Source organism: Bos indicus x Bos taurus, chromosome 1, assembly GCF_003369695.1.
Source record: "Bos indicus x Bos taurus breed Angus x Brahman F1 hybrid chromosome 1, Bos_hybrid_MaternalHap_v2.0, whole genome shotgun sequence".
Taxonomy (NCBI): domain Eukaryota; kingdom Metazoa; phylum Chordata; class Mammalia; order Artiodactyla; family Bovidae; genus Bos; species Bos indicus x Bos taurus.
In genome coordinates this window covers 54,022,096-54,044,841 of record NC_040076.1, presented here as the reverse complement: position 1 = coordinate 54,044,841, position 22,746 = coordinate 54,022,096, and the positions used below count along the sequence as shown (strand labels likewise).

The following is a 22,746-nucleotide window of genomic DNA, read 5'->3' as shown; positions in this document are numbered from 1 at the left end:
TTTCCAGTTTTTTAAGGAATCTCCACACTGTTCTCCATAGTGGCTGTACTAGTTTGCATTCCCACCAACAGTGTAAGAGGGTTCCCTTTTCTCCACATCCTCTCCAGCATTTATTATTTGTAGACTTTTGGATCGCAGCCATTCTGACTGGTGTGAAATGGTACCTCATAGTGGTTTTGATTTGCATTTCTCTGATAATGAGTGATGTTGAGCATCTTTTCATGTGTTTGTTAGCCATCTGTATGTCTTTTTTGGAGAAATGTCTATTTAGTTCTTTGGCCCATTTTTTGATTGGGTCGTTTATTTTTCTGGAGTTGAGCTGTAGGAGTTGCTTGTATATTTTTGAGATTAGTTGTTTGTCAGTTGCTTCATTTGCTATTATTTTCTCCCATTCTGAAGGCTGTCTTTTCACCTTGCTAATAGTTTCCTTTGATGTGCAGAAGCTTTTAAGTTTAATTAGGTCCCATTTGTTTATTTTTGCTTTTATTTCCAATATTCTGGGAGGTGGGTCATAGAGGATCCTGCTGTGATGTATGTCGGAGAGTGTTTTGCCTATGTTCTCCTCTAGGAGTTTTATAGTTTCTGGTCTTACGTTTAGATCTTTAATCCATTTTGAGTTTATTTTTGTGTATGGTGTTAGAAAGTGGTCCAGTTTCATTCTTTTACAAGTGGTTGACCAGATTTCCCAGCACCACTTGTTAAAGAGATTGTCTTTAATCCATTGTATATTCTTGCCTCCTTTGTCGAAGATAAGGTGTCCATATGTGCGTGGATTTATCTCTGGGCTTTCTATTTTATTCCATTGATCAATATTTCTGTCTTTGTGCCAGTACCATACTGTCTTGATAACTGTGGCTTTGTAGTAGAGCCTGAAGTCAGGTAGGTTGATTCCTCCAGTTCCATTCTTCTTTCTCAAGATCGCTTTGGCTATTCGAGGTTTTTTGTATTTCCATACAAATTGTGAAATTATTTGTTCTAGCTCTGTGAAGAATACTGTTGGTAGCTTGATAGGGATTGCGTTGAATCTATAAATTGCTTTGGGTAGTATACTCATTTTCACTATATTGATTCTTCCAATCCATGAACATGGTATATTTCTCCATCTATTAGTGTCCTCTTTGATTTCTTTCACCAGAGTTTTATAGTTTTCTATATATAGGTCTCACCTGTTATTTTTATGAAATTTTAACCATTTTGTTAGATTTTACTTAATCACGTTTACCAATAATTCCACTTGCAGCCATTTTGGCTACTAACTGGATTTGAAGCTCTTCACTGTACATGACGCCTCTGTTTACCCAGCATGTATCATCTCATTTAGCACAAACTAAATATGGTTTTTACCATGAGGACTTCTGAAAACTTGGAAACAGGTAATGCATTCTATGAATTAAATATTAGAAAGGCCAGAGAGCCACGTGAGGAAGTAAACCAAGAGCTCACTTGTAAAATTTTTATTAAAGAGCAGACAGATTCAAAATTTTAAACAAGTTGCCTTGTTTCTAATCTTAGAAAGAGATGTGAGCAATCACCAACATTTAGTAAAATGGAAACCTGTTCTTTACTGTGTCTTTGCAGAAAAGGAGAATGATTAGCCTGATGGTTAATTTTACATGTTAACATGACTGAGCCATGAGATATCCAGACATTTGGTCAAATGTTATTCTTGGTGTTTCTCTGAGAATGTCTTTAGATAAAATTAATATTTAAATTGGTAGACTGAGTAAAGCAGATTGCCTTCCTTAATATCAGTCGGCCTCAACCAATTAGTTAAAAGTTTGGATACAACAAAAAGGCTGACACTCTGCCAAGAAAGGGAAACTTCTCCTACTTGACTGCTTTCAAACTGGGACATTCGCTTTTCCCTGTCTTTGGATTTGAACTGAATCTTTGGCTCATCTTGGGTCTTGAACCTGCCAGCCTTCCAAAGGGAACTACACCATAGGTTCTCCTACCTGTCAGGACTCATATTGGAACAAAATCATTGGTTCCCCTAGGTCCTTACCTTGCCAACTCACCCTGCATATCTTGAGACTGTGTCAGTTCAGTTCGGTTCAGTCACTCAGACATGTCCAACTCTTTGTGACCCCATGAACCACAGCAAGCCAGGCTTCCCTGTCCATCAACAACTCCCGGAGTTTACTCAAACTCATGTCTATTGAGTCGGAGATACCATCCAATCATCTCATCCTCTATCGTCCCCTTCTCCTCCTGCCCCTAATCCCTCCCAGCTTCGGGGTCTTTTCAAATGAGTCAGCTCTTTGCATCAGGTGGCCAAAGTATTGGAGTTTCAGCTTCAACATCAGTCCTTCCAATGAACACCCAGGACTGATCTCCTTTAGGATGGATTGGTTGGATCTCCTTGCAGTCCAAGGGACTCTCAAGAGTCTTCTCCAACACCACAGTTCAAAAGCATCAATTCTTCAGCACTCAGCTTTCTTTATAGTCCAACTCTCACATCCATACATGAGTACTGGAAAAACCATAGCCTTGACTAGACAGACCTTTGTTGACAAAGCAATGTCTCTGCTTTTTAATATGCTGTCTATGTTGGTCATAACTTTCCTTCCAAGGAGTAAGTGCCTTTTAATGTCATAGCTGCAATCATCATCTGCAGTGATTTTGGAGCCCAGAAAAATAAAGTCAGCCATTGTTTCCACTGTTTCCCTATCTATTTGCCATGAAGTGATGGAACCAGATGCCATGATCTTCATTTTCTGAATGTTGAGCTTTAAGTCAACCTTTTCACTCTCTTTCATTTTCATCAAGAGGCTTCTGCCATAAGGGTGGTGTCATCTGCATATCTGAGGTTATTGACACTTCTCACAGCAATCTTGATTCCAGCTTGTGCTTCTTCCAGCCCATCATTTCTCGTGATGTACTCTGCATATAAGTTGAAGAATTTTCCACAGTTTATTGTGATCCACACAGTAAAATGCTTTGGCATAATCAATAAAGCAGAAATAGATATTTTTCTGGAACTCTCTTGCTTTCTCGATGATCCAGTGGATGTTGTCAATTTGATCTCTGGTTCCTCTGCCTTTTCTAAAACCAGCTTAAACATCTGGAAGTTCACAGTTCACATATTGCTGAAGCCTGGCTTGGAAAATTTTGAGCATTACTTTACTAGCGTGTGAGATGAGTGCAATTGTGCAGTAGTTTGAGCATTCTTCGGAGAAGGCAATGGCACCCCACTCCAGTACTCTTGCCTGGAAAATCCCATGGATGGAGGAGCCTGGAAGGCTGCAGTCCATGGGGTCGCTGAGGGTCGGACACGACTGAGAGACTTCACTTTCACTTTTCACTTTCGTGCACTGGAGAAGGAAACGGCAACCCACTCCAGTGTTCTTGCCTGGAGAATCCCAGGGACAGGGAAGCCTGGTGGGCTGCCGTCTATGGGGTTGCACAGAGTCGGACACGACTGAAAGCGACTTAGCAGCAGCAGCAGCAGTTGAGCATTCTTCGGCATTGCCTTTCTTTGGGATTGGAATGAAAACTGACCTTTTCCAGTCCTGTGGCCACTGCTTGAGACTTTTTAACCTCCATAATCTCATGAGTCAATTCTTTATAATAATTCTCTTTATATTTACCAATTTAAATATACACCTCTTGGTTTTGTTTCTCTGGAGAACACTAACTAACACAGTCAGCGTGGAGTACAGAAATTGGTGGAACAAAGAGGTGAAAGACCTCTAGTAGTCCCACAACTAATGGCAGTCAAGGAGGATTTCTTCCCTGGTCCACAGACTCCACCTTCCTGAAATCTATTCCAAGCATGACTTCATTATGGAGACTTTTCAGCTATCACAGCTCAACACAATTTAACCTCAAACCAACTATGGATCTGTGTTCAGGTCCATACTCACTGAACAACCTCTTTTTGCAATTTAGCTTTCCATGAACAACTTCTCACCTGGAAAAATCCTCTACTCATGCCAAGCATTTCAGATTGTATGACATACTATATGGGAACCTGTTCTTGCCGAGTTGGCATTCAATCACACTTCTTTTGATGAAAGCATTTTTATTTCCCTCAGTCCATGCTTGTGGAAGGACGATTCAACATTGCAGACATAAAATTAGGAACATGACTTTGTGTGTATGTGTGTGTGTTAGTAACTCAGTTGTGTCTGACTCTTTGTGACCCCATGAACTATAGCTTGCCAGGCTCCTCTGCCTATGGGGATTCCCCAGGGGAGAATACTGGAGTGGGTTGCCATTTCCTTCTCCAGGGGATCTTGACTCAGGCCTAGACAAATCCAAGTTTCTGTGATTGGTTGAGTGATGGTAAGAGACAAAATCTAGACCAATAAGAATCAGCCCCAAAGCTTCCACTAGAACTATTTGCAAATATTTGCAATGAAACATGTTCTTTATGATAGTTGCTAAATGGTGAGAACGTAAGTCTGGAGTTCCATAGTCAACTTTGCCATATTTACTTGACTGAGAAGAAAGCTAATGCAGAGGAAAACAATGCCAACAGGTTATATCTACACTACTTAATCTACTATCTGAATCCAGCTGTCTCTGAAGGCAGCAGTGTTCTTTCCAGTTATAGAAGCCAGCGATTTTTATATTGGTTTGTTCTGTTTGGCATAAGGCAGCTTGTATTGTGTCTGGGCTTTTGTAACTTTCCATAGAAAAAAATAACTTACACACATCAAATTAAAAAATAAATTCTCTGTATTATGCACTGGTCTCTGTGAACCTAGATAGTAAACCCACTCTTGGTGTGCTGATAGATCATATTTTTGAGTGTACAGAACTGAGGATCAGACCTTGGATTAGAACAATTTCACAAATTCAAATGCTGGTCTGAGAGGAAGTATAGTGTAGGAGGTAAGAACATGCACTTAACCATAATAGAGGTTGCATTGCAATATATCCTGCCTGTTTACTCGGTGAGAGTTCTTGAGCATGCAAGTTATTTAACTTGTCTCATTCTCAGTGCTCACATTTGTTAAGTGGAGTAAATAATATTCCATTTAATTAAACTCACTGTATATACTGAGAGATCAGCCCTGGGATTTCTTTGGAAGGAATGATGCTAAAGCTGAAACTCCAGTATTTTGGCCACCTCATGCGAAGAGTTGACTCATTGGAAAAGACTCTGATGCTGGGAGGGATTGGGGGCAGGAGAAGGGGACGACAGAGGATGAGATGGCTGGATGGCATCACTGACTTGATGGACGTGAGTCTGGGTGAACTCCGGGAGTTGATGATGGACAGGGAGGCCTGGCGTGCTGCGATTCATGGGGATGCAAAGAGTCAGACACAACTGAGCGACTGAACGGAACTGAACTGAACTGATATACTGAGAGAATTCAGTAAGAGTACAGGTAACAACAACAGCTATGAGTTACTGATCACCCATTGTGTACAAATCATTGCTTTAAGTCATATATATAATATGTGTGTATTATATTATATATAAGTACATATATATATGTGTGTGTGTGTGTGTGTGTGTGTGTGTATGACTTCCCTGGTGGCTCAGATGGTAAAAGTGTCTGCCTACAAAGCAGGAGACCCAGGTTTGATCCCTGGGTCAGGAAGATCCTCTGGAGAAAGAAATGGCAACCCACTCCAGTATTCTTGCCTGGAAAATCCCATGGACGGAGGAGCCTGGCAGGCTACAGTCCATGGATTTGCAAAGAGTCAGACATGACTGAGAACCTTCATAACAACAACTATATATATATATATATATATATATATATACACACATACATACATACATATATATATATATATGTTATATGTTATATATATTATATGAGCTTCCCTGGTGGCTCAGATGTAAAGAATCTGCCTGCAATTCAGGAAACCACGTTGGAACCCTGGGTCAGGAAGATCCCCTGGAGAAGGAAATGGTTTCCCACTCCAGTATTCTTGCCTGGAGAATTCCATGGACAGAGGAGCCTGGCAGGCTACAGTTCATTGGGTCACAAAGAGTTGGACACAACTGAGTAACTAAACATGCATGCATACATATATACTATATATATGAATAAAACAAGCAAGAACTGCCTTTTAATCTTAGGGAGTCATAATTCAGTAAATATTTGTTTTTATTGGTCATTTGGGGCTTGGTTTTTTTTTTTTTGGCTTTTTGGTCAGTATCAATAAGACATGAGAATATTTTTACCATTCTTGGTTTTGGACCCCTCTATTCTCCTTATATTAAAAAAAAAAAAAAAAGAAAATATTCAAGTCCTTCCATATGATTAAAGGAGTTCATCTAGAAATAAACAAACTGAAACTGAAAATAAAATATCAAAAAAGAAAAAAATGTCACCCTGTCCTCTGGCTAATTTTAAATTATAATTCATCCAACTTTAGTCAGTCTGAGAAACCACATAATATCCTAAGCCTTCAAAACTCAGCAGCTATTCATGAACAATGAAGAAAGCTCAGTCAAAACCCTTCTGTGGTCTCCCTGAACTCATGAACTCTAATGACTTTTCTGGCTCTTTTTTCGTGCAGTTCAACTTGTAACAAAGGCGACTGCCGGGGTCCAGCCCTGGTGGATCCAGGGAATTCGAAGCGGGGACGGCGTCGGCGAGGATCAGGAAACAACTGCTTAATTAAACGTTAATTAAGGATATAAAGAGTAATAGAATAAAGATAGCTCAGTGAGGAAATTCAGTGGAGAAAAGAGGCTGAAATAAGGATAGCTCAGTGAGGAAATTCAGGGGAGAAAAAAGGCTGAATAATTCAGCCAGAAGGTGAGAGAAAGAATGACATGGGGAGACCAAGTTTCCATGAACAAGGCCCACACTTTACTTTCCAAAGAAGTTTTTATACCTTAAGTTATGCATAGAGGATAATGGGGGAAGGGGTAGAGTCATGCAGTAAGCCAGGCTTTCTTCCTGCAAACTTATCGTATGCAAAAGTTTAGGTGATTTGCATCATCTTCTGGCCCAGAGGCCTGTTAACATTTTAAGACCCTTTCTTCAGAAAACTTATTTTTCTCTAAAGGTGACTAGACAGGCGCCACCCTCCAAAAGCATTAAAGTTGCATTCCTATAGGGCAAAGGTGTGGTGGGCTACAACAAGAAAAAGAATTAACTCAAGGGTCCAAGGTTACAAACATTAAAACTACTACTTACACCAATCATATTAATCAATACACTGCCAGGGAAGCAGCAGGTAAGGGATATGGAAACTTAGCAGCAAACATTGGCCCAACAAGTGAAAAACCCTTAACCAATACAATTTCTAATCAATCTTTTAACTACTCAAAGGAATCTGTGTTTAGACAGTTTAGAACATCTCCTGCCTCTCACAGTTGGGAGGCTCTGAACAATCACATGTGGCCGGAAAAACCTATTCAGGCAGGCTAGAGGACTTCCAAAGGAGTTTGTAGGTTGAAACACTATCACACCCAAGAATTATTAACTGGAGCTATAAGCTAACTCTTTTTTCAGAGAGAGGTAGTGGAGGACAGCCCCCCATAAAGTCAGAGGTGTAGGTGAAAGCACAAAGCAGAAAGTAGGCAGACTCTGGTTTGGGGGGTAGATGCTCGAGAATTTCCAGGGGAACTCCTGAGGCTTGATCCCGTCTCTGCATATGCCGAGCCTCCTTCCTCATGACCTTTGCCATGGGCGGAGTTCCTCATGCTGGCTCCCGGCAGTGATAGAATTCCAGTTGAGCTATTCCAGATCCTGAAAGATGATGCTGTGGAAAGTGCTGCACTCAATATGCAATATGCAATATGCACTCAATATGCAATATGCCGGCTCCCAGCAGGCGACAGCTTTCAGAAAGCAGTGGTTCAATCACTAACCAGAGTATGGATCTTATGAGAACAGGGCTCTAGTTTCAACCAACTGGCTCCAAAGACAACTTGGCCTCAAGAAACAAAATATCAAATTCCATAACTATGATCAGCACTGCTACCTCAAAAGCCATTCTTCCAAATACTTTTCCTTAACTGTAGCAGCAACCTGGTAAGAGAATATGGGTGTCTCAAAATAACCCACCACAACTATGCGAAGAAACAATTGTAGCACAAGACCTACAATTTCCTTCCTACCTGTTTTCATCAACTTTCCCATCTAAGGACATAGACCATATTGAACATCTACTTGAAGCTATAGGGATTTACATTCAAATGTGGAACTTAAAACACTCATGAGACAACTGTAGAACAATTTTGCAGATGAAAATGAAAAATGAGTCTTAATAGTTAGGCCATGCAATGGTTTACTGTATGTCCATCTGTGTATAGAGCTGGTCATTTAACTTGTAAGATGACTTAGTTAAGGACTTGAATAGATGAGGAAGCTGAAGCTCAAAACACTTAAGAAATGTGACTGGTATCACACAATTAAAAGGGGCTTCCAAGATGGCACTAGTGGTAAAGAACCCGCCTGCCAACAGAGGAGATATAAGAGTTGCAGCTTCAATCCCTAGGTTGGGAAGATTCCCTAGAGAAGGGTATGGCAACCCACTACAGTATTCTTGTCTGGAGAATCACATGGACAGAGGAGCATGGCGGGCAACAGTCCATGGGATTGCAAAGAGTTGGACATGACTGAACCAACTTAGCACCCACCCACCCACACACACACACACAGTTTAAAGACAGAATGCATGATCTGGCCCAGTTTCATGTAAGGACTGAACCACAGTGCTGTATTGTTTCCCTTATAGAGAAGGAGGAATAATACAGAGAAAGTCAAACTATTTTTGTGCAAATGTGATCTACTGAATGGGGCGGCAGTGTTGGGAGGCAGCCTTTCATGCCAGAGGGATTTTCTCTGTCTTCTGCATGCAATTGTTTCCAATCAGAGAATTAAACAGTAGACTTGCATAAGACTGATTGGAACAGAGTGGTCATTACTTTTCCAAAACTGCCCATTGCACATTGGCAGGTATTTATGTTTTTCTCAAACAGGAGAATGCCCAGAGGCACTGCCATGAATCAAAATGCATAGACCTTTTAGCTGGATTCTTAGGGGGCAACTTTACAAGTGCTTGAAATAATGGCTAAAGCAATTTTTTAAAATGTATTCAAATAACAGTTATAAGCACAGTCAGATTGTTCTACCTAAGAAGAAAAAGAAAGGTAATTACCTGTAAAACACGTAAAATGTATATTGTTTACTCATCATTAACTCTGCACACCTTTATGCTAATGGATAGACTAAGACAAGCTTCCAACTATAAGGTGACAGAAAGAGCCAGAGTAAGTCAGAGAAACACAAAGACAAAGACCTTCGCAGCTGACTGGATGACATCCCAGTAACCTTGAAGAATCCCTGTGTATTCTTCACAACCTTCAATCACCTGTGGAAGTGGTAAATAATGGGAGAAAATTCAATAGGTACTACAGATCACTTTATAGACATTAGTTTCTCCTTACACAGTCTCTACCATGGTGACAGCAAACCACTTATTGGACAAAGACTGGAAAAGCAAGAAAGAATATAAATGACAAGATCCAACAGAAAAGTCAAAGTCTTAATTCTCTGAATCCCAAGAACTCTTTTATTTCTTTTTTTTCAATTATTTTTATTGAAGTATAGTTGATTTGCTATATTGTGTTAATTTCTGGTGTACAGCATAGTGGGAAGCACATTTTAAGGAAATGCATGGAAATTAACTAATGTTTATTGAGTTCCAGCATTGTGCCAGGCAATTTACATATAGTATATGTTGACACATGTGTTCTTAAGAAAACTTTTAGTGCTTTTATTCCTTCATAATCTATCCTTCCTTAAGGGAAGCAGAAATTATCCAAGAAACCACTGCAAAACTGTAAGCCAAATAAGAACATAACACGTCACTCCTGATTCTGACTTTTTTTTTTAATGTGGTTCAGTGCAGTTCAGTAGCTCAGTCCTGTGCAACTCTCTGTGACCCCATGAACCACAGCACACCAGGCCTCCCTGTCTATCACCAACTCCCAGAATTTAACCAAACTAATGTCCATTGAGTCAGTGATGCCATCCAACCATCTCATCCTCTGTCATCCCCTTCTCCTCCTTCCCTCAATCTTTTCCAGCATCAGGGTCCTTACAAATGAGTCAGCCCTTCACATCAGGTGGCCAAAGTATTGGAGTTTCAACTTCAACATCAGTCCTTCCAAAGAACACCCAGGACTGATCTCCTTTAGGATAGACTGGTTGGATCTCCTTGCAGTCCAAGGGACTCTCAAGAGTCTTCTCCAACACCACAGTTCAAAAGCATTAATTCTTCAGTGCTCAGCTTTCTTTATAGTCCAACTCTTACATCCATACATGACCACTGGAAAAACCATAGCCTTGACTAGACAGACCTTTGTTGACAAAGCAATGTCTGCTTTTGAATATGCTGTCTATGTTGGTCATGACTTTCCTTCCATGGAGTAAGCGCCTTTTAATTTCATGGCTGCAATCACCATCTGCAGTGATTTTGGAGCCCAGAAAAATAAAGTCAGCCACTGTTTCCACTGTTTCCCCATCTATTTGCCATGAATTGATGGGACCAGATGCCATGATGTTGAGCTTTAAGCCAACCTTTTCACTCTCTTTCATTTTCATCAAGAGGCTCTTTAGTTCTTCCTTACTTTCTGCCATAAGCAAGGTGTCATCTGCATATATGAGGTTATTGATATTTCTCCTGGCAATCTTGACTGTAGCTTGTGCTTCTTCCAGCCCAGCGTTTCTCATGATGTACTCTGCATATAAGTTAAATAAGCAGGGTAACAATATACAGCCTTGGAGTACTCCTTTCACTCTTTGGATCCAGTCTATTGTTTCATGTCCAGTTCTAACTGTTGCTTCCTGACTTGCATACAGGTTTCTCAAGAAGCAGGTCAGGTGGTCTGGTATTGCCATCTCTTGAAGAATTTTCCACAGTTTATTGTGATCCACACAGTCAAAGGCTTTGGCATAGTCAATGAAGCAGAAATAGATGTTTTTCTGGAAATCTCTTGCTTTTTCTATGATCCAATGAATCCTGGCAATTTGATCTGTGGTTCCTCTGCCTTTTCTAAAACCAGCTTGAGTATCTGGAAGTTCACAGTTCACATATTGCTGAAGCCTGGCTTGGAGAATTTTGAGTATTACTTTACTAGTGTGTGAGATGAGTGTAATTGTGTGGTAGTTTGAGCATTCTTTGGCATTGCCTTTCTTTGGGATTGGAATGAAAACTGACCTTTTCCAATCCTATGGCCATTGCTTAGTTTTCCAAATTTGCTGGCATATTCAGTGCTGCACTTTCACAGCATCATCTTTTAGGATTTGAAATAGCTCAACTGGAATTCCAACACCTCTACTAGCTTAGTTCATAGTGATGCTTCCTAAGGCCCACTTGACTTCAGATTCCAGTTTGTCTGGCTCTAGGTGAGTGATCACACCATTGTGATTCTCTGGGTCATGAAGATCTTTTTTGTACAGTTCTTCTGTGTATTCTTGCCCCCTCTTCTTAATATCTTCTGCTTCTGTTAGGTCCATACCATTTCTATCCTTTATCGAGCCCATCTTTGCATGAAATGTTCCCTTGGTATCTCTATTTTTCTTTAAGAGATCTCTAGTCTTTCCGATTCTATCGTTTTCCTCTATTTCTTTGCATTGATTGCTGAGGAAGGCTTTCTTATGTCTCCTTGCTATTCTTTGGAACTCTGCATTCACATGGGTATATCTTTCCTTTTCTCCTTTGCTTTTCACTTCCCTTCTTTTCACAGCTATTTGTAAGGCCTCCTCAGACAGCCATTTGCTTTTTTTACATTTCTTTTTCTTGGGGATGGTCTTGATCCCTGTCTCCTTTACAATGTCACAAACCTCCATCCATAGTTAATCAGGCATACTGCTGATCAGATCTAGTCCCCTAAATCTATTTCTCACTTCCACTGTATAATCATAAGGGATTTGATTTAGATCATATCTGAATGGTCTAGTGGTTTTCCCTACTTTCTTCAATTTAAGTCTGAATTTGGCAAAGGAGTTCATGATCTGAGCCACAGTCAGCTCCTGGTCTTTTTTTGCTTTAATGTTTTGCTTGTTTTAATGTGGTAGTTTTGGTCAATTCTGAAAAGAATTTTGAGAACAAGAGTCTGTGATTTTCATCAAGTATTTTTACTTAGCTTATAATGACTTCAGTAATAGAGAAAGAACTAGGTTGCCAATGGCTAAAATAATTTCACTGAAATAATTTATAGTGACAGATGGACAGATAGATATGCATGTAGATATATATAGATAGATAATCTCTACTTTTTCTCTACAAACCTTGTAGCAAATACTATAGTGAAGCAAGATTTGTTTTACAAAGTTACCAGTGGAAGGTTAAAACATAAAGTTGAAATACATTTGTCTAGCTGAGTGATTAGAACACTTCTAAGTGTCCAGTCCAAACTCAAGCAAGGAAGGAGTCAATTCTCAATTTTTGAGCCACATCTAAAATGCTTCATATTTATACTCAAAAACACTTCTTAACAACAAGGTCCTACTGTATAGCACAGGAACTATATTCAATATCTTATAATAACCTAAAATGGGAAAAATCTGAAAAAGAATATTTAATATTATATAATTTACATATATGTCAATGACTTTGCTGTATGCCAGAAATTAACACAACATTGTAAACCAACTATACTTCCATTTAAAAAAACAAAAGCCAAACAAAAGCTGCAAACTGCTTCTTTTCAAATCAGCAAACTATCTGATTCTAGTTGCTGTGTTTAATATGAAAGGCAAATACCACAATGTTTGTAAGCAGAAATGCTTGAATCAATTGCCTGAGGTTTAACTCTCAGTCTACCAGTCAGTAGCTCAGTAATTTAGCACAGGTTACCTAACCTTTCAAACCTCAGCGTCCTCATGTATAGAATGGGTATAATGGAAGTATCTGCTTCATGTGTTGTTGTAAGAAAAAATGAAGTAAGAAAATAAACAACCTTAGAACAGTCCCTGGGCCATCCCAGAGTCTTTGCATGCTACTCTGTTGTCTCTTTCTCAGCCTTGCCCAGCCTCCCTCTGGTGGACACCTTCATGGGCATCTGGAAGTTACTGGATGGCAAGAATTTCAATGACTGTCTGAAGTCACTCAGTGTGGATTTTGCTACCAGGCAGGTGGCCACCATGACCAACCTACCACATCACTGAAGTGAATGGAGACACAATCACCATAAAAACACAAAGCATCTTCAAGAACACAGAGATCTGCTTTAAGCTGGGAATGGAGTTTGGTGAGACAACAGCAGATGACAGGAAGGTCAAATCCACTGTGACGTGCTGGACGGAGGCAAACTTGTTCATGTGCAGAAGTGGAACGGACAAGAGAAGACACTAGTGCAGGAAACAGGTGATGGGATGCCCATCCTGACACCCACCCAGGGTGGTGCAGTTTGCACTCACACTTACAAGAAAGAGTTGTGACCTGCCCACTCCTTCAACTGCTCTTCTGCCAGTTGATTCCTCCTTGACTCAGCACCAGATTGCCTCATTTTTCTCCTCTTGCATTTTGTACAAATCAGCTTGATTGGAGGAATTCTCCTGGGATCAGGTGGCAGCAGCCTGGATCCAATTTCATTCTCATTGTGTATGTTTTTGTTTTTTAACTACATTCAAAGGGTGCTCTGATATCAATAAACCAAAGCCAAAGTCAAAAAACAAAAAACAAGCAAAACAGAAAGCACTTGTGCCTGGTACCTTCTATGCACTGAACAGATGTCAGTTAATATGATTACCAAATTTCAAGGTATTGTAACTGTGGCAGGATAATTTGAGATATTAATCTTTTTTTACTGTTCTGTTCTCATTGATGCACAAAATTCAAAAGACTGGAAGTGATTTTGGTATATTTTTATCTTTTCCCCCTGAAGAAAAGAATCAAGATTTTTCAGTGCTAGCATGTAAGAATTTCTCTTGCTCCAGGAGAGAATTAATGACTTCTGTTTTCTAAAACCTTTAATGAAGCAATAGGGCTGAATGTCATTTAAAAGGGAAGAGGAGAGATGAAGGGAAAGAAAGCAACCTGGAAGAAATGAGAGGATGAGCATCCCTCAGACCTAGAGCTAGATAGGGTTGGATTTTTGGCAAGCAGAGGAGATTTATGTTCCTGCTGCACACAGAGTCCCAAAGGGGAGATGGAGAGGAATAGCTGACGTTGGCCTCTAGGGTCTAGGCCTGTAGAGAAGCATCAGGTCTTGTGTGAGCCAGAAGAACCACTACAATGGAGATCTCTGAGCAGGCCCAGAACACTCCTGCCAGAAAAACAACAGAAGACCAACATGTGTAAAAGCATCATGCAACAGAACTCAAAATGGTAATGACAAAGATAGTATGGGTGTTAACCAGGTCACTTGCTCATCTCCGCTTGCCCCAGTTCAAGTCTTACAGAGTCGTAAGAGAGAGAAGCCCCCAAATCTAAACTTACATTGTGTTTCTTACTGCCCTGATAATTGAAAACCAGGCCCAGAATTAATTTATTTTAAAAAGAAGAAGTTCAGGGAACTTGAACTTGTGATCCAGCAGCTAAGACTCTGAGCTCCCAATGCAGTGGGCCTGGGTTCCATGCCTGGTCAAGGAACTTGATCCCACAAGCTGCAAATAAGAGTTCACATTCCACAACTAAGACCCACCACAGCCAAATAAATAAAATAGATAAACAAAAATTTTTAAAGATGAATTTCAGGAAATTCCTGGAAGTCAAGTTGGTTAGGATTCAGCATTTTCCCTGCCAGTGGCCTACATTCAATCCCTGATCAGGGAACTAAGCTCTCACAAACTGCACAGCATGGCCAAAAGAAAAAGATGAAGTTCTTTAAGTTAAGCAATGCATAGCATAAAAGTATGAGTTTTGCAAGGTTCTACCATATACCACAGGATATTTAATATCCTTTGACAAATCATAATGGAAAAGAACATGAAAAAGAATATGTATAACTGAATCACTTAGCTGTACCCCATAATATATAACTATAAATCAATTATACTTCAATAAAATTTGAATAAAAAAAAGAAGTACGAGTTTTCGAGTGATTTTAACCTCAGTTTAAATACTAGCTATGTGTATAGCCATGAGTAAAGGATTGAAATTCACTAAAATTTAGTTTCTATATTTATAAAATTATAACATAACTTGAAGCATATGTATAAAAATTAATCATTCATAAATTGCTGGATATATCATATGGCAAATAAATGGCAGCTATTATTATTATTATATGAATGTGCTCCATTAGGCAGAAAAATAACTGTCAGTGAAAGATGACCCTGCCATAAAAGGATGCCTGTTGAAGGTGCAGTGATTGGTAAACAATTCCGATCCCCTTCAGGACCAAAGCATTTTTGAAGCAGACTACCCAATATGTGGATCACATACCACATGCATTAGCAGAATCTGGGAAAGTACATGTAGACCTGTATCTCCAGATGACAGAAAAGGGAGCCAGGGGGTGTGGAACATAAAGTTGGATAAGGAAGAAACTATTAACATGGGAGCACTATCCTATGACACACTGTTCCCAGGTGGCACTAGTGGTAAAGAACCTGCCTGCCAATGCAGGAGACTCAAGAGACACAGGTTCAATTCCTGGAGAAGGAAGAGTCCCTGGAGAAGGAAATGGTAACCCACTCCAGTATTCCTGCCTGAAGAATTCCATGGACACAGAAGCTTTGCAGACTACAATCCCTGGGGTGGCGAAGACTCAGACAAGACTGAAGCAACTTAGCCCACATGCATCCTACGACACAAGGTTTTATACTCTGCAAGGACCTTAGGAGACTGTGCTACCATGCTGCTCAGATGACCTTGGAAACACAAAGAAAGTGATCAATTTCATTAGGTGAATTAGAAATACCAGAAATTCCTCCCTCATGGATTCATGATTCATGGCTCAGTATATGTGTACAAGCTGAAAATTACCAGCTCCTGCATCTCACTCATAGATGACCTTGCAAACAACTAAAATGAAATTCCTCCTAATGGGCAGAGCTTCAGTGTGCACTCAGACGTCTGCTTTGTGCAGAACATGTCCCAAGGTTGTGATATGTATGGTTTCATGAGCAACAACAAGTGACTTGGCTGGTTGGATGGGGCATGGAATGAAAAAGACAGAGAAGTCTGAGAAAAAGGCATGTGGATAGACATAACAAAACAAAAATCTTTGTTTTGCTTGTGAATGTGCTTGTGAGCGACTGTTTAAACTGACACCCAGATAACTCCCTGGAGCATGCCTTGGTGCTGTTCTGGTCACATGTGAAGGACAATCTTGACTAACATTCACTCACAGATACTGTTGCCGAGAGCCCTTCTCTCCAAATCTGTGTGCATCTCTGCAGACTGCTTCCCAAGGAACCCAATCCAAGAAAGTGCCAAATTAAACATTTATAAATTTAAAAGAAAGACAATGGAAATTTTATATGAAAGTTAATTAATACTTTCATCATAAAATGTGTACTTTAAATCCGTGAATACGAACATTTTAAAGAAGACTTGAAGCAAGTGGCTAAAACTGTCACCACCGCCACCCACTCCACACCTGCCAACCAGACAAGCACACAGACGCTACTCACACACATATTATCTCATTCCACATCCAAAAATTTCAGGGGAAAGAGATAACTTATTTCTACTATTTCTACCCAAACTTTCAGAAACCACTCTAACTGGTAACCTCTTGTCATGTGCCTCTAAATAAATCACTATTAAGGGGATATGAAACACTGATTGGCCATCACTACTATATACACTTCCTACACCCAGAATAAAGGGAGGAAGGGAAAAACATTGCAGGATGACACAGAGATATCAGTGTCATCAGTGTCTTTCCATAAGGAAGGCAACATTCCCAAGAACACTCAGAATTCTCTAACCAGGAGAACAGCACCAACTGTTCAAAAATAAAAATGTTTAAATAAAGGATAATATCCTTTTTAATGGATAAACTTGAGACTATAGGTCTGTGATGGGTAGGTTTCTAAAGTGGCCCATAAGATTCCTGCTCCTTGGAGTACACAGCTATGTAAATCCCTCCTCTTGAAATGTCATCAGGACCTGTAAACACAATAAAATATTACTTCCATGATTATGTTGCATTATGTGGCAAAACATATTTTGCAGATATAATTATTCTCAGCTGATTTAAGTGAATCAAATTGGAATCTTCCCCCACCTCCCAGGGTGAACTAATCAGATGAGACTTTTAAAAGCTATCAGAAGCATCAGAGATCTCTTCATTGGATAACCATGTCTTAAATTGCCTTTGGATGAGGGTAGGACCTGAGGGTGGCCTCTAAGAGCTATGAGCAACCCCAGCCAACAGCGAGCAAGAGAAGTAGGGCCTCTCTCATATAATCACAAGGAACTGCATTCTGATAATGCCTAAATGAGCCAGGAAGAGTACTCTCAAACTGCAAATGAGACCCATGCACTGGCCAGCACCTTCATGTCAGCCTCATGGGCTCCTGAGCAGAGTTGTGTCTGTCAGAGATTTCTGATCTACAGAAACCATGAGACAACTCACTGGTGTTTTAATTTGGGGCAATTGGTTATACTCAGCAACAGAAAATAGACACAAGGTCACTTTCTAAAGTCTTTTGGGCTTTTATTTTCATGACAGGCAACAGAGTATACAAAAATGCACAAAGTGTATATTAATGATGATGACTAGAGTGCTACAAAGAGTTTTGAGTATTTGTAGTTTTCAACAATGGCAAAAATGATAAGTTTGAGATGTGAAATGTGTTCTTTCTGACAGTCTGCAAATATGCCCTACAGCTGAGTTTTAGGCATAGTATTTAGCAAAATGATCCACGTCTTCATTTCACTCACTGAACTAAAAAGAAAAATGCTAGTTTTTTACATTATCGTTTTCTCTGCCACAAAGAACAATCTGCAATTCTTAAAATCTATTAAATCTTTAAAACATATACTTTCTTAGCTCTGAATTTGTAGATGCCTCCTGAATCTTTAATACTCAAGAAGAGATAGAGGAAATGCAGAAATGTTTCCCAAAAAAGTTTTGCCTGCTGAATTAATGTATAAGAATTCTAGAATCTTTACTAAAAATAATATATTTTGGAAGAACCAGGAGCCAAAAGATGTATTTTGTTTCCTCCTTGAATTCTCCAATTTGTGGCCATATGACCCTGGGAAAAGCTATTGTGGATAAAAGATTGAATAAATTCTAACAATTATATTAGTGAAAGGATTCCATGAAAACGATATATAGTAAGTGCTTTATAAATTCTAAAATGCTAACTAAAATTAAAGTATAGATAACAGATTTTTAAGTGGAGTTTTCTTTTTTGCTCCCACAAATAGTGTGTTCAAGACACAGGTATACTCAGAATGAAAACCGTTTAGAAATGATGAAGCATTAGGTATAAATGAACTTTGGATGCATTGTAAAGTATATTCTATTGGAATGCTGATACTAAAAAATAAATTACACTAATCAGCCTCTTAAATAAAACTTAACCTCTAAATTATAGGATGTGTATATTTTGTAAAATTTATGTATAGGCACATTTAAATTGTTCAGTTAATTAAAGTAGTTATTAAGTTAATTGTCATTGGCCTAAGAGTCTTGAGTTATTGGTATAATTAAGGTTATTTGTGTAAGAATGAATCTTAGTACAAGGGGATATCTTTTCCTTTTGTTTTTACATTTTAACTTCCTTTTATCATAGTACAGAAATCCAAAATCATGTATATCCCAACAGATAGGGAATCTGTGATTCTGAGACAGTTTCAAGCAAAGTGATGATTCAAACTTATCACTGCTTTTTGAATATGAAAATGTTGTGAGAAGATCGCTACATCTTCTGGGTAATATTCCCAAGGATGAATTATTACTATCTTTGCATTCTTCTAGCAAATCTCTTTGTAGCATTTATTTAAAATGACTTCTAATCCCATCATATAGGCCTCCAAGGTGGCTCAGTGGTAAAGAGCCCAACTGCCAGTTTTGGAGAGACAGGCGATACAGGTTCAATCCTTGGGTTGGGAAGATCCCTTGGAGTAGGAAATGAGACCCCACTCCAGTATTCTTGTCTACATGGACAGAGGAGCCTGGCAGGCTACAGTCCATAAGGTCACAAAGAGTCAGTCACAACCTAGTGACTGAGCACACACACACAAACACACACACACATTGCATCATATACAATATTTTGTTATTCAGAGAAAGGAAGGAAGTTTCTCCAAAAGCACATCTTAGACTTCAGAGGTACCTCTGAAATTGCACTGTCTCACCACATTGGGCTGCAGTTCAGAATCCAGAATGAGATTTCCCCTGGACTCTCCTTAGATTCTACTGTTGTTTTCTCATTGTTCTGGATGAAAGTCATCCCTCCACTACCAGGGACTCCACCTACCCCATGAAAATTGTGAGTCCCTCCTCAGCAGTTTTGCTCAATAATACAAAATTCTGTTTCCTAAGAGACCACTACTTAAGGCAGAAAGAAAATTTTTACTGCAACATCTGCCTTGCTCTGTGTGTGTAACTCGCTCATTTGTGTCCGACTCTTCATGACCCCATGGACTGTAGCCCACCAGGCTCCTCTGTCCATGGGATTCTCCAGGCAAGAATACTGGAGTGGGTTGCCATTTCCCTTTTAATAAAAGTCCATACAACTAGAAAATTCTTTAAACTAAAACTATGACTTTATTTTTCTGGGCTCCAAAATCACTGCAGATGGTGATTGCAGCCATGAAATTAAACGATGCTTACTCCTTGGAAGGAAAGTTATGACCAACCTAGACAGCATATTAAAAAGCAGAGACATTACTTTGCCAAGAAAGGTCCGTCTAGTCAAGGCTATGGTCATGTATGGATGAGAGAGTTGGACTATAAAGAAAGCTGAGCACCGAAGAATTGACGCTTCTGAACTGTGGTGTTGGAGAAGACTCTTGAGAGTCCCTTGGACTGCAAGGAGATCCAACCAGTCCAACCTAAAGAAGATCAGTCCTAGGTGTTCATTGGAAGGGCTGATGTTGAAGCTGAAACTCCAATACTTTGGCTACCTGATGTGAAGACTTGACTCATTAGAAAAGACCCTGATTCTGGGAAAGATTGAGGGCAGGAGGATGAGGGGACAACGGAGGATGAGATGGCTGGATGGCATCATCAACTCAATGGACATGGGTTTGGGTGGACTCCGGGAGTTGGTGATGGACAGGGAGGCCTGGCATGCTGTGGTTCATGGGGTCGCAAAGAGTCAGACATGACTGAGCAACTGAACTGAACTGATTTGATTAGGTTAGAACAACTCTGCCTCCAGCTCACCATAGATATTATTAATAAAAGAAGATATCAAGAAGTAAATCCACCCAGAACTTCCTTTTCCCACAAAGTAGACTTGGGAGCAAGAGTAAAACATATAACAAAGAGCTATAAACTTCTAGAATTAAGTAGGTGTAATCATTAAGTCCTTGTAGTATTTTGAAAGCCCTAGTGATGCCACATGGCTGTCATGATTAAAAAGATGAAGAAATTTGATGTATCAAATTCAGGGCTATTTACCACTATTTAAATTAGCTATATAAAGCATGCTGTACCTTTCCAAGTGGGGTTTGGAACTGGAGAAACTGTGAAGGTCAGGATTTGTAGACAGATCTGCGTTTCATTAAAATTGAGTTACTGGTTCATTTGTGTATCCTTGGGCAAATCATTTCAGCAGTTAAAAAAAGATAATGCTCAAGGCTAAAAGATTAAATCCCCTAGTAAAAAAAAAAGAGCAAGGTAAATGATAACACTATTATAATAAATATTGTCATTTATTGTTATTGCTTCTGAGTCTAGCTTTCTCTACACTCCTATCACTATTATTATTCATTTTTAACTGCGTTCATTAGGCAAGGTACAAGGAGCACATACCCAGCTGTATGTATCACTCAGAGATGGTCCCCTTCTGTCCTAGCTCATCAGTGATACTCTCTTGACTCCGGGCAGGAAGACCCAGTGGACTAATGTTCTAGAAACTAAAGCAGGGGCCAGCTTTAATAGCACTACTCCCAGGAACTCTGATAAAGCTAACAGAGGACCTATTATTGTAGATGCCACGTGTTGGTGAAATAGATGGTATGAGTTACTGCATCAAATAAGGCCATGCCTAATGAGATCTTTCACTCACCCATTGACAGACTGAGGCAGAGATCTGCTAGTTTATCCATTCATTCATTTACCTGCTATATGTATCACACCCTAGTAAGTGCTAAGAAAGCTGTAACAGAAATGAACCCATATACAGTATACAGATGGGGCCTAATAAACATTCCTTCACCATCAGAAGCTTAAAAGATTTTACAAAGACACTGGAAAGAGCTAAGTAAAAGTAAAAAGTAGAATATCAAGGCAGTGTTGCATGATAGAAAAAACATAGACTTCTACTAATATCAAAATGTATTATTTAAGTTATTTAAAGTTAAAGAAATTGAAATAGTGTGTTATTCATGTGACTGAGCTCAAAAATCACTGCAGATGGTGGCTGCAGCCATGAAATTAAAAGACGCTTACTCCTTGGAAGGAAAGTTATGTCCAACCGAGATAGCATATTCAAAAGCAGAGACATTACTTTGCCAACAAAGATCCGTCTAGTCAAGGCTATGGTTTTTCCTGGTCATGTATAGATGTGAGAGTTGGACTGTGAAGAAGGCTGAGTGCTGAAGAATTGATGCTTTTGAACTGTGGTGTTGGATAAGACTCTTGAGAGTCCCTTGGACTGCAAGGAGATCCAACCAGTCCATTCTGAAGGAGATCAGCCCTGGGATTTCTTTGGAGGGAATGATGCTGAAGCTGAAACTCCAGTACTTTGGCCACCTCATGCGAAGAGTTGACTCATTGGAAAAGACTCTGATGCTGGGAGGGGTTGGGGGCAGGAGGAGAAGGGGATGACAGAGGATGAGATGGCTGGATGGCATCACTGACTCCATGGACGTGAGTCTGAGTGAACTCCGGGAGTTGGTGATGGACAGGGAGGCCTGGCGTGCTGCAATTCATGGGATCGCAAAGATTCGGACACGACTGAGCAACTGAACTGAACTGAACCGATGCAGATTAAGGGTACAGAAAAGAGAGTAAAGTAAAGTAAAAAGTCACTCAGTCGTGTCCAACTCTTTGCGACCCCGTGGACTATAGCCTATCAGGCTCCTCCGTCCATGGGATTCTCCAGGTAAGAATACTGGAGTGGGTTGCCATTTCCTTCTCCAGGGGAGAAGTTACTGCTGCTGCTAAGTCACTTCAGTCGTGTCCGACTCTGTGCGACCCCATAGACGGCAGCCCACCAGGCTCCCCTGTCCCTGGGATTCTCCAGGCAAGAGCACTGGAGTGGGTTGCCATTTCCTTCTCCAACAGAAAAGAGAATAATATCACAAATAACCATGTAAAATGTAAATGAAAGCAGCAAAGATGCCACTTTCAACAACCAGGTTAAATGTTTGCCAATGCCAGCTGCTGACAAGAGTGTTGAGGAAATGGAAATCTTATATAGAAAATGGGACAAATTAGAACAGACACAATAGTTGAGCAATTTGGCAGTATTTAGAGGAACCCCAAAATACTTCTAACCCAACGTTCACCTTCCAAGTATTTTTTTCTATAGAAACTTTCAGTTTCTTACACAAAAACTCTGTCCAAAGAGACATAAAAATATGCACTATGTGACTTCCTGGTGGTCCAGCAGTTAAGAATCCACCTGCTACTTCAGGGACACAGATTCAGTGATTGGTCTGGGGAGATTCCACATGCTTCAGGGCAACTAAGCCTGTGTGCTGTAACTACTGAAGCCTGCGTACCCTAGAGCCCAT

The 22,746-nt window shown here is 39.9% G+C and overlaps 1 pseudogene; it reads left to right on the top strand.

Annotated features, from left to right (window-relative positions):
• Positions 1–1,345: 1,345 nt before the first annotated feature.
• On the top strand, positions 1,346–13,370 carry LOC113897699 (annotated as a pseudogene).
• The last annotated feature ends 9,376 nt before the right edge of the window (positions 13,371–22,746 follow it).